Below are 10060 nucleotides of genomic sequence, written 5' to 3' on the forward strand. Positions count from 1 at the left end.
GGAGGAAACGAGTTGCCCCTCACTGAAAAGTTCTGTCAGTCCAAAAGAATCCCTGGCATGCAGTTTTACGTACATATAAAATGGCCTATTCTTCATAAAGGACAGCCATGGGATGTGATCCCTTCACATTACAGTGGAAGTAGATGTAGATGAAACATTAGGAAGGTCTTCAACCTAAAGATGAAGAATATGGAGTCTCTTTCCATTGAAGTTTTCAAGGAAACATTTGGACGTTTGTCCACTGCAATGCATAGTCACAATATAACTTATTTTGCTTTAAGGCTGCATGTTAGATGAGTGTTAGAACAAGATCGAGTGTTTACTCCTCTCCAACTGGATTCAATGCACTAATTTTGTTTAAAGGTCCTTTTTGTCCTCCAGATGTTCACAAAGAAGTGGACAGACCTCTCTGATTCTTCACAGAGGATCGAAGGTATTTCAGGACAGCCTTTGGGGATTCATACCACCAAAGAAAATGGAAGCTACTTCCTTTTCTCAAGAGCAAGGATACATCCAAAACTTTTCTCATCCAAATTCCTCAGCAGATGCTGATGTTCCAAATTACATTAGTTAGTTTCTTGAGATGAATCAATACATTGGGGACTCTGTTACTGGTCTGTCTTCTTCCTTCCTCCAATGCCACCCACTGCCAAATCTATCAAGCAGAGTGACTGTGAACTTTGACAAAGTCTTTAATATTTTAATTTCATTTTTGTTCTTCCTTTCCATGACTGCATTAAGATCATTTTGGCCCATTTTTAAATAGTTATTTTTACTGATGCACACCAGCATGTTGCTGAAACCGAAAAACTAATCTTGTTCCAGTTGCGTGTCACATTACACCCAGATTACTTTCAGTTGGAAGATACCGACTGAAATCTGGGACAAAGGACAGGGTTATGGTGCTTGGACAGATTTGGGATATAAGAGGAAATGCACTTAATCCTAACTGAACATTGGATTATGCAAACACACAAACAAAACGACATAATCATTACGATAGTGTAATTTGTTTACTAAGACTAGGTAACATTAATTAGGATTGTGGCATTTGGTTTTCTGTCGTGGCAGAATTTAGATTGCTTTATGTTGAACTTCTGAAAGAAGGAACAGTTTTGGGTATATTTTGTTCTGGGATGTGGGGCAATGGGATGTGAGGGGTAACAAATAAGGGGTGCATGAGTACAGCAACTCCTTTTAGCAATTCCATTCCCTTAATCCAAGCAGCAACTTTGCATAGGAAAAGCTGGCTTACAAATTGCATTTGAAGGGCTACGGGCCATGCCTCGGAATATTCAAGATGATGCATTCATTCCTAATTCAAAACGATTTGTGTGCATGCATTTCCCCCCTCAGCCATTACACTGCAGTGTGGGTTTTGTAGTTTAAAGGGTGAAGAAGCAGCGCTTCTTAAAATAGAGGCTTCCATTATCCTGAAAGCATGACAATCTTACCATGAACCTCTGAAAGTAGTTGAAGATGAGCAGCCAAGGAAAAGGGCTCAGGGAGAAAGCAGATCTACAGTTCCTGATGCTGTTGAGAATCCTTCATCCTGGATCCTTCATCCTAGGCTCTGTCCTTGGCTGTCTCCCACTCCTCCACTGTATCAGTCTGTTCCTTTCAGTTCTTTCCCTTAGGACTCCTTTTCAACCCCAGTGTTGAAAAGTGTTACCATGGCATCATTTAATGCATGCATCCCTTAGGTACCCGTGCCCTTCCATTCCCCCCATACCTCTGTTGAGCTGTCGACCCCTAGGGTGGGGACAAACCATTTCAGAATCTATCTCTAGAAGCATTTGTGGGCTGCTTCTTCTGCTCTGTGTGGTCTACTGAAGTGAGCAAAGCTAAGAGGAGGTCCACCTGCTTGGATTAGCCATTCTTCTGAGTCAGGTGCAGCCACCCAAATGGTGGCTGAGCTAGCCATGGGAGAGGGGCACTGAAAACAGTCATGCTGGACTCCTTTCCTGGCAGGCCTCCTGAGAACCGCCTTCTTCAGCATTGGGTGCAGCCCCTCAAACAGTGGTTGCGCCCATCCCAGGAGAAGCATGGAACTTGTGCGGCTCATGGGGCTCAATTCTGGCCATGCTTGTGAGGAGCTCAGGGTCAGGGATGCTGCATAGCAGACTGCAGTCCAGGCAATCGAATGGATTTCCATCCCCAAATGGATCCCCCCCACATTCCTCTCTACCCCAGTGTCCATATCAGAGTCCCCAAGAGAAAGGTATTTTTTCATGTCAGTGTAACTCTTCAGTGCAATCTCTGGAAGGTGTGCATGTTTTGGGCTCTGGTTTTTCCAGAGCCATTCTTATGATGTAATGGTGGGGGATCTCCTTCGTTATGCGGCGCCATAAATCACGTGTGCTCACAGGCCACAAACAGATCAGGATGATGTACAGTAAGGTTCAGATCTATCATGGAACAATGCTGGACCACAGAAATGTGGGAGATCGTTGCTGGTCCTGCGCATGTGTTTCTCCCCTCCTAGTTTTTGGCCTGAAAGACCAAGAAAAAATGTGAGATTTGATGAACCGAGCAAGTGCAGTTAGTGGCATTGTATCACACCAGCACTGCACACACAGCATGCCTGTTGCAGCATCGGCCTTCACTTGCAATTTCCTGGCTTGGTGGGCCTGGAGGAAACATGAGGCACTGGAAGTCTGGCCTTAAACCAGACTGCTTTTTGACCAAAGAATATATTATGACTCGAGTCAATACATTCTCTTTTTCTAACACGACTTTTTATAGCCATGGCAAAACAAATGGTAAAGCCCATGTCTTATAGGACATTTATCCCTTTCTGCACTGGCAGTTGCCCACAATCTGAACTATGATTCCCATAACTGCTGGCTATGCTGGCTGGTGCTCATGAGAGTTTGAGTCCAAAATATCCGCAGGGCAACAGCTTGCCTAATCCCATATTGTATGTTTCTCATCTCACACTTCTTGCATAATAGAAATAAAAGCCCCCTAGACCAGGAGTCTTAAGCAACAAGATGGCAATATCCATCCCAGAATCTATTAAAAACCTAATAATTAAACTCAGAAGCAATGCTGGTTGCAGATGCGGAGTGTGGCAATCCAGAGGGAGGTTGGCACCCATTCCCCATCGTCATTGATTACCTTTGGTATTGGCTGGGATTGCTTCTCAGGAAGGCACGGGGCTGGGCAAGAATTGTATATGGTTAATTAAAAGCAGATGGAGGTAGCCATTGCCAGACAGAAGTGCATTCGTGTCTAACACAACCCAAGCAAGCCATGTGTCTGAACAAGCCCCAGAGGGGAAGCGATGAATTCTTCACACCTGTTTCTGCCAAGTTTAATAAGAATGCTCAAGAAACTCACTGTGAGATGAGGAGAAAGGCAGAATTCCAGTAAATCTCAGCTTTTACGGAGTATAACTTTCCCGTAAGATGGGCCTTGGGTAATAGCATGGAAAGAAAAAGAAAAGGAAAGGAAAGAAAAAGACCTCAAAAGTTCTCAGAGGCCTCTTTCCCTGCTCCCCTAGCCCTCCTGGTACTGGAAGGACTCAGTGAATACAGTTAATTCTAAATTTCCTCCTTCCTGCTAAATTTCCTCCATCAGAAGCTGTGGTACCGCTGACACCCCGCCACTCATCCTAGCAGAGCTGCGTGATGATGTCATGGAATGGCGGATGGCATCTGGATGCAGAAAAGTTCCATTCCAGGCCCCATTGGTTTAATCTTAACTTCTGGAAAAGAGCAGGACTGAACATGGCGTAAACTTCTTCCCTTGACAAAGGAAGAGGCAGAGAAGAGGGAGCCAGTGATATGTCAGCAATCATCACTGAAAACGATACCTTTGAACATGAACGCATAAGAAGGTGCGAGAGCATCCCACGGCGACATCGGAAAGTCCTGAAGATAATGGCCAGATGCGTGACATTTTACAGCATACGCTTTCGTCCCACCAAATAGCTGGACAGGCCTCGGGTAGAACATTCCTGTGTGATCGTGGCCGCTTTCAAAACTGCTCTACTGCTGTTCCTCCTCTTAGGCAATCTTTCCAATTCCTAAATTATCCCAGAGAGATACGGGGGCGGGGTTTCTCTCGAGGGCACATCACGATGCATTCACGGGACCCATCGTTTCAAAGGAAAAACCCCTGGCAGATGCTAGAAGGCAGCAGCTTCTGGAGGCCATGAAGAGGAGTCAACTACACGAAAGCCTTGAGATAGAAGTGGTTTGGATTCCTGAGCCCCACTCAAGCCATGCCCCTAAGATAATTGATCCATAACACGGAGGGTATGAATGACACGCTCTACTCTGCCACGGAACCCTTTGAAGCTCCAAGCAGCAAGAGATAAAACAATAATTGCTCCTAATGCTACTACAACGAGGAAGGTTCAGGCTGCCAGTGTTCCCCGAAGCAGTGAGTAATGCTGACTTGTTAAAGGCATTCTCGCACCATTTACAAGTGCTTTTAATTAAACCTTGGTCTGGCCCACTTCCACCGCGTCTGGCCTCCATGTGCTGCCAACTATCTTTGTTGTAACCGCAACCGTATCATTGCACAAGCTCTGCTCTTTTGTTCTGGAGGACAAGCACCTCATCACTGGTAGCATTCTAGGAGACATGAGTCAGAGCTGGTTTCCTTCCAGAGGTCCATCCAGAGGACTGAGCTTTAGGGAGACGTGTTGGAGCGGCGCCACTGACTTCTGTGAGAATTGTCATGACTCAGTTGACATATTCAGAAGCATGCACGGTTCCTTAAGCCCTATTTCGGAGTTGGCGGCAGGTGATCTAATGCCTCAGGCATCTGAAGTCATTCCCCAACTGTCGTCTCAGACTTCATGGATGCCAGCAGGAGTAGATCAGCTGTGAGTCGGACTGCAGTGGAATTCCACAAGTCAGGTTTCATCCTTCACCTTTGCTCTCCTCTTGGCGTAGAATTGATGACGAGGGTTTTCCAAGAATCGCACATTTGCTAATGAAGATGCTGGAAGCAAATAGATTATGGGACAAGCTGAGAAAGTTTACTCTTCGGCAGCTGGGTCAGGAGGCAATTGAGAAGATGAATCCGTGAGGGGCTGCTAGGACTGGTTGTCAAGAGGCCCTGAGTCCTCCTGTGAATTCTGGAGTGGAGCTACTCCTGCAAAGTGTATTTGCTCGAAACATAAGTCCTGCTGGATGCATGCAGGATGCTGGTGTCAGGTGCACAGTGAGGGAGAGAAGACGGGCAATGAAGGTTCAGGTTGGAACAAACTCTTTCAGAATATGTCCCTCTGGTACCTATGGTCTCCCCCACATGCTTGGGCCAGTCTTGCAAAGTAAGCTGAGCCAAGAGGAAGTCTGTGCATGCTCATAGACACCCCAGAAGGCAATCTTCTCCATCAGGTGCTGCTGGAAAGGGGGAACAACAAATGGTCATGCCAGCTGCCGTTCCTGGCAACCAACCTTCCTTTCTGCCTGATGCTGCTGCTTGTGGGAGCAGGAGATGCAGGAAAGGGGGCACTGCTAGAGCAGCAGAATGAGCCGGTTCATTGGTGCAGCCAGGTACCCATCTTGTGCATGCCCACCTAGTCAAGGTGAAAAGAGAAAGAGAGATGTGTGTCATCAGCATACTGGAGACAACAGCAAACCCTGTAGAGCTCTGGATGACCTCTCCCAATGGCTTTATGTAGACATGGCATCGTATGGCAGGGGTCGAAACAAATCCCATATTGGAGAATCCATGGGGCCAAGCAATATCCACAAGCACCACCTTCTGGAGCTGACAATCCATGAGTAGGAGCAAAATTGCAGCAATTCAGTGCCCTCCATGCCCAAGTCAGGCACTCACCCCAGAAGGACCCCATGGCTGATATCCTCTGAAGCCACTGTGAGGTCAAGGAGAACCAGCAAGGTAACGCTCCCCCGTCTCCTTCCTGACCAAGGTCATCATACAGGGCAACCATAATGGTCGCTTTGCCAAAGCATAACCTGAACCAGGACAGACTATTTTACTCCAGACAATCCATTAGACCATTCTTGCATATACTCAGAATAGACCGGTGTTCTCCAACCTGGTGTCCTCCAGATGACTTGGACCACAAGGCCCATCAACCTTTATCATGGGTGGGAGTGATGTGGGCTTTAGTTCCAAACATCGGGAAGCTACCAGGTTGGAGAAGGCTGGGGTAGATAAGACTGGGCTGATAGCGAGACCTATATCAGGTAAGTTCCTATGATTATACCATCAGACGATAAGAAGTGAGGTGCCCATCAGAGGGTAGATCAGATGCTTTGCTCAGTGTCCAGACCATACCTCACCCTCTTTGGCAGGACAGAGGCTTCTGCTAGCAGGCAAATTATCCCATCGTGCCAGTTGTGGGTTGGTTAGCTAGCTGGTCTGGGTAGCCGTGGCCCCTGCAGTGAAACGTTTCGAAGTGTATGTGGAGAAACACATGGGACGTTAAGCAGATCTGTTCTCTCCTTGTCAGAACACATAAACAGGACTGAATGCCGAAGCCATATGGAGAACATCAAAGTCAGGTAACACTCAGTCAAGCACAGCACTATGGAGGAGAGAGGGAGAGACGGAGCGCAACGCAGGCCCCATCGCATATACCTGCTGCGATGGATCACATAAACCCCACACTGTTCGCTTACTGGTCACATGCATGGACTGGCACCCAAAGACTGTGTGGGGCAGTGTCAAGTGGGAGCGTTTGCTTGCTTTTATTACCCCCCACCCCGCCCCCAGTTTTTACTGTCACCTTTCCTTTTCTGCTGGACAAAACTGAAAGAATGCTGGCCAGATGCTGACAAGGGTAAAACGCCCCGTTCGTGCCTGCTCTGCTTCAGGAAACAGGGTCATCTGTTTAATAAAATGCCGTGGCCCAGGGTTGTGCTCATGGTCCCCTGAGGCTCCCCAAAGGCCACTGTATGGTGCCAGTAGCCCCGAGGCTGATTTCAAAAGCCCTCGCCGAGCCACTGGCTCAGGCAGCTTACAGGAGTGCCTGTCTTCTATAAACAGCCTGCTGGGTGGAGAGGAAGAGGCAATGAGAGAGCAACACACAGTGTGTGTGTGTGTGTGTGTGTGTGTGTGTGTGTGAGAGAGAGAGAGAGAGAGAGAGAGAGAGAGAGAGAGAGAGAGAGAGAGAGAGAAGAGCTATCCACAACCCACTGTTCACACAGGACCCATTCTCCTCATATAACATGAGCATCCACAGGTATTTGAAGGCAGGAAGAGGGGAGGTCCAAGTTCATTCCTTTCCTGCTTTCAAGGCCACAACCAAGCATCACATGACACCCCAAGCCCCGGGCACCTGATAAAAAAGCAGAGATCTGAGTGCACAATGCCCAGATCGATCCCCAGCAACTCCAGGTAAGTGGAAGGCGAGAAAAGCTTCCCTCTGCATCATGGAGGAGTGTTCTGTCCAGCCGTTGTGCATGACAAGCAGCCCGGTGGCTTACAGTTTTCTTTACCGAACATCTGCCTAACAGATGATCGACTGATTTCTGTGTTATCATGGGTTCCACCTCCCTCTCAGTCCTTCTACTGCCAGCATGTATCCCATCATCCACCGTGCCTGAAACTTAATTCCAAGGCACATCACTCCCTGTATACATAATCCACCTCTTTCTCACTGACCCACTCAGAACAGCTCCTGCACTTCCCACTCTTTCCAGAGGGCTCTGTGGTAGTTACATACTAGGACCATGGAAACTGTGATTCTGAGTTCAGACAACCATGGTGGTTCACAGAAAACTAGAATAAGCCTTTGTTTCTTATTATGGTTTCTAAAGACAACACTTACCCTGGTGAAAAATCATGACTAGGTTCATACAACCAGACAGAACAACAATGGTAAAAATCTGCCAAAGCGTGTCCTGTTGCCTGAACTCAGCAACTGAATATAAGGCAGTCCTTTGTGTTCTCTTTTTAAGAGAAGGTCTACGGAACACACATTTTGGAAGAAAGTCCATTTAGCTTAGAAAAAGTCTGAGGGCCAGTCCATGACTTCTCCGAACAGGCCTGGAAGGAGCTTTGTCTGAAACCCCAGGCAGTTGCCACCAATCAGTGCGTTCAGTACTCAGCAAGATAAATGATGTGACCTGGTCTAAGGTGATGAACGATGTGACCTGGTCTACATTCCTCAAGTGGACATTACATGAGACTCTGACCTAATGCCAGATGCTGCCAGGACTAGAAGGGAAAATAAGCCAGGTCTGGGCAGAGCTTCAGCATCCCTGTTATCCCATCCTGGAGGGAAAGAAATCTCATGTTGCTGATGCAGCTGACACCAACACACCTCCGAAGTCAGAACGAACCACACATTCAGGCCTGCTTCTTCTTGGTGGCTTAGATTGCAGACACAGTTGGCCTTCACGAGGCTGCTAGATGGGATGAGAGGGCAAGTAAGTCTTCCCTTCCTTTCCAAGTGAATTTGCCAGCCTCCCAACTTAATGGAGCTGGAGGTTTTGATTTCAACTTCACAAGGAAAATGCAAGTCCCCATGCTTCTGATCGCCAATGCGCAGACCTGCAAAATCATGAACACCCCAGAATAATGAGGTGAGACATGGAGCCCAATTAAACTGGGTCACCATAGAGTCTTTTACTGGCTCCACTTTCATAATCCCTGTGCCATGGAGGGAAGGGAGTGCAGCCAAGGAACATGTCCTGCTCCCTTTTATGCTTTCCTTCCTGCAGCTTTTTCCATGGACACCTCATAGAATTATTTCTCCACTCCAGCTGCTTCCCCCAAACCAGCCTCAAAGCATTCTGGGCCTTGGTCAGGTCAGTTCATGAACTATAGATTTAGCTCTTATGCTTATCCATGCAATATATAATTGTCATGGCTCCAACACCCTCTCAGCCCTTTCTCTGAACACTCTTTTGAACTCTGGGCTTTTCTTCTTCACTGTGACTTTCTGCTTCTTCCCTGATCCCAAATTGTGGTCACCTAACCCCATTGAATAGAGGACTGCTGACACTCCAGCAGCTCACCCCATTGGACAGAGGACTGCTGACACTCCAGCAGCTCACCCCATTGAATAGAGGACCGCTGACACTCCAGCAGCTCACCCCATTGAATATTTTTTTATTATTATTATTATTAGAACATTTCTATGCCGCCCCTTGCCGAAGCCTCTGGGCGGCTTACAACACAATAAAATACAATAAAATACAAAAATAACAGTATAAAATTAAAATTAACAATATAAAATAAATAAAAAAGAAAAAAGAAAAAAGAAGTTGCCCTGGCCAGATAATAGAGGACTGCTGACACTCCAGCACCCCACCCCATTGAATAGAGGACTGCTGACACTCCAGCACCCCAAATTACCCAACCTGGCTAATCGGGCAGAGCGACAGGTGGCCAATCTGTTGGGCAAGAAAAGATTCGTGCACTACAATTTACAAATGACTAAGCTTAGGCTGTGGCTTGTGCAGAGGGTGGGGAGGCAATGTGGCGAGGGAAGAGGGACTGGCCAGTGGGTTTAAAGAGGCCAGGGACCCTACCTTTCTCATGATGTGCATCTGTATAATGTGGTCCATACCTTACAGACGAATGCAAAGGCTGCTCAGGGCCTGCACTCCATGGGATGATTGAGCATGCAACTTGTGGCCATCACAAGTGTGATACAGGGATGGGCAAAATGGAAGTTCTCCAGATCCCACCTCAAAACTTGTTCTGACTCATGTCTACATCAGATTGGAAGCATCTATTGTTTCCACCTGAGAATCTGTCGGAAAGGCAACAGTGAAGGAACTACAAGAGAGAGTCAGGTGCAGGGATAGTTCACTGAAGATCAAGGTCAAAATCACCCACACTATTGTATTCTGGTTTGCTACGTATGGGTGTGGAAGCTAAACAGTGACGATCTGACAGGTAGAAAATGGATATGCTTGAAACATGGTGGTGGAGCTTTGCTAATGCCCTCAACTGACCGAACGACGCATAAGGTCAAATCCAGCCAGAACTTAGCCTCAAAGCAAAAATGACAAAACTGAAGCTGTCAGATTTGTCTCATCACGAGAAGGAAAAACTCCTTGAAGATGACAACCCTGCTAGGGAAAATTCGAGGCAGAAAAAGAAGAGATGGATTGATTCT

This window comes from Varanus komodoensis, unplaced genomic scaffold, assembly GCF_004798865.1.
Source record: "Varanus komodoensis strain SLA01 unplaced genomic scaffold, ASM479886v1 scaffold36, whole genome shotgun sequence".
NCBI lineage: Eukaryota > Metazoa > Chordata > Lepidosauria > Squamata > Varanidae > Varanus > Varanus komodoensis.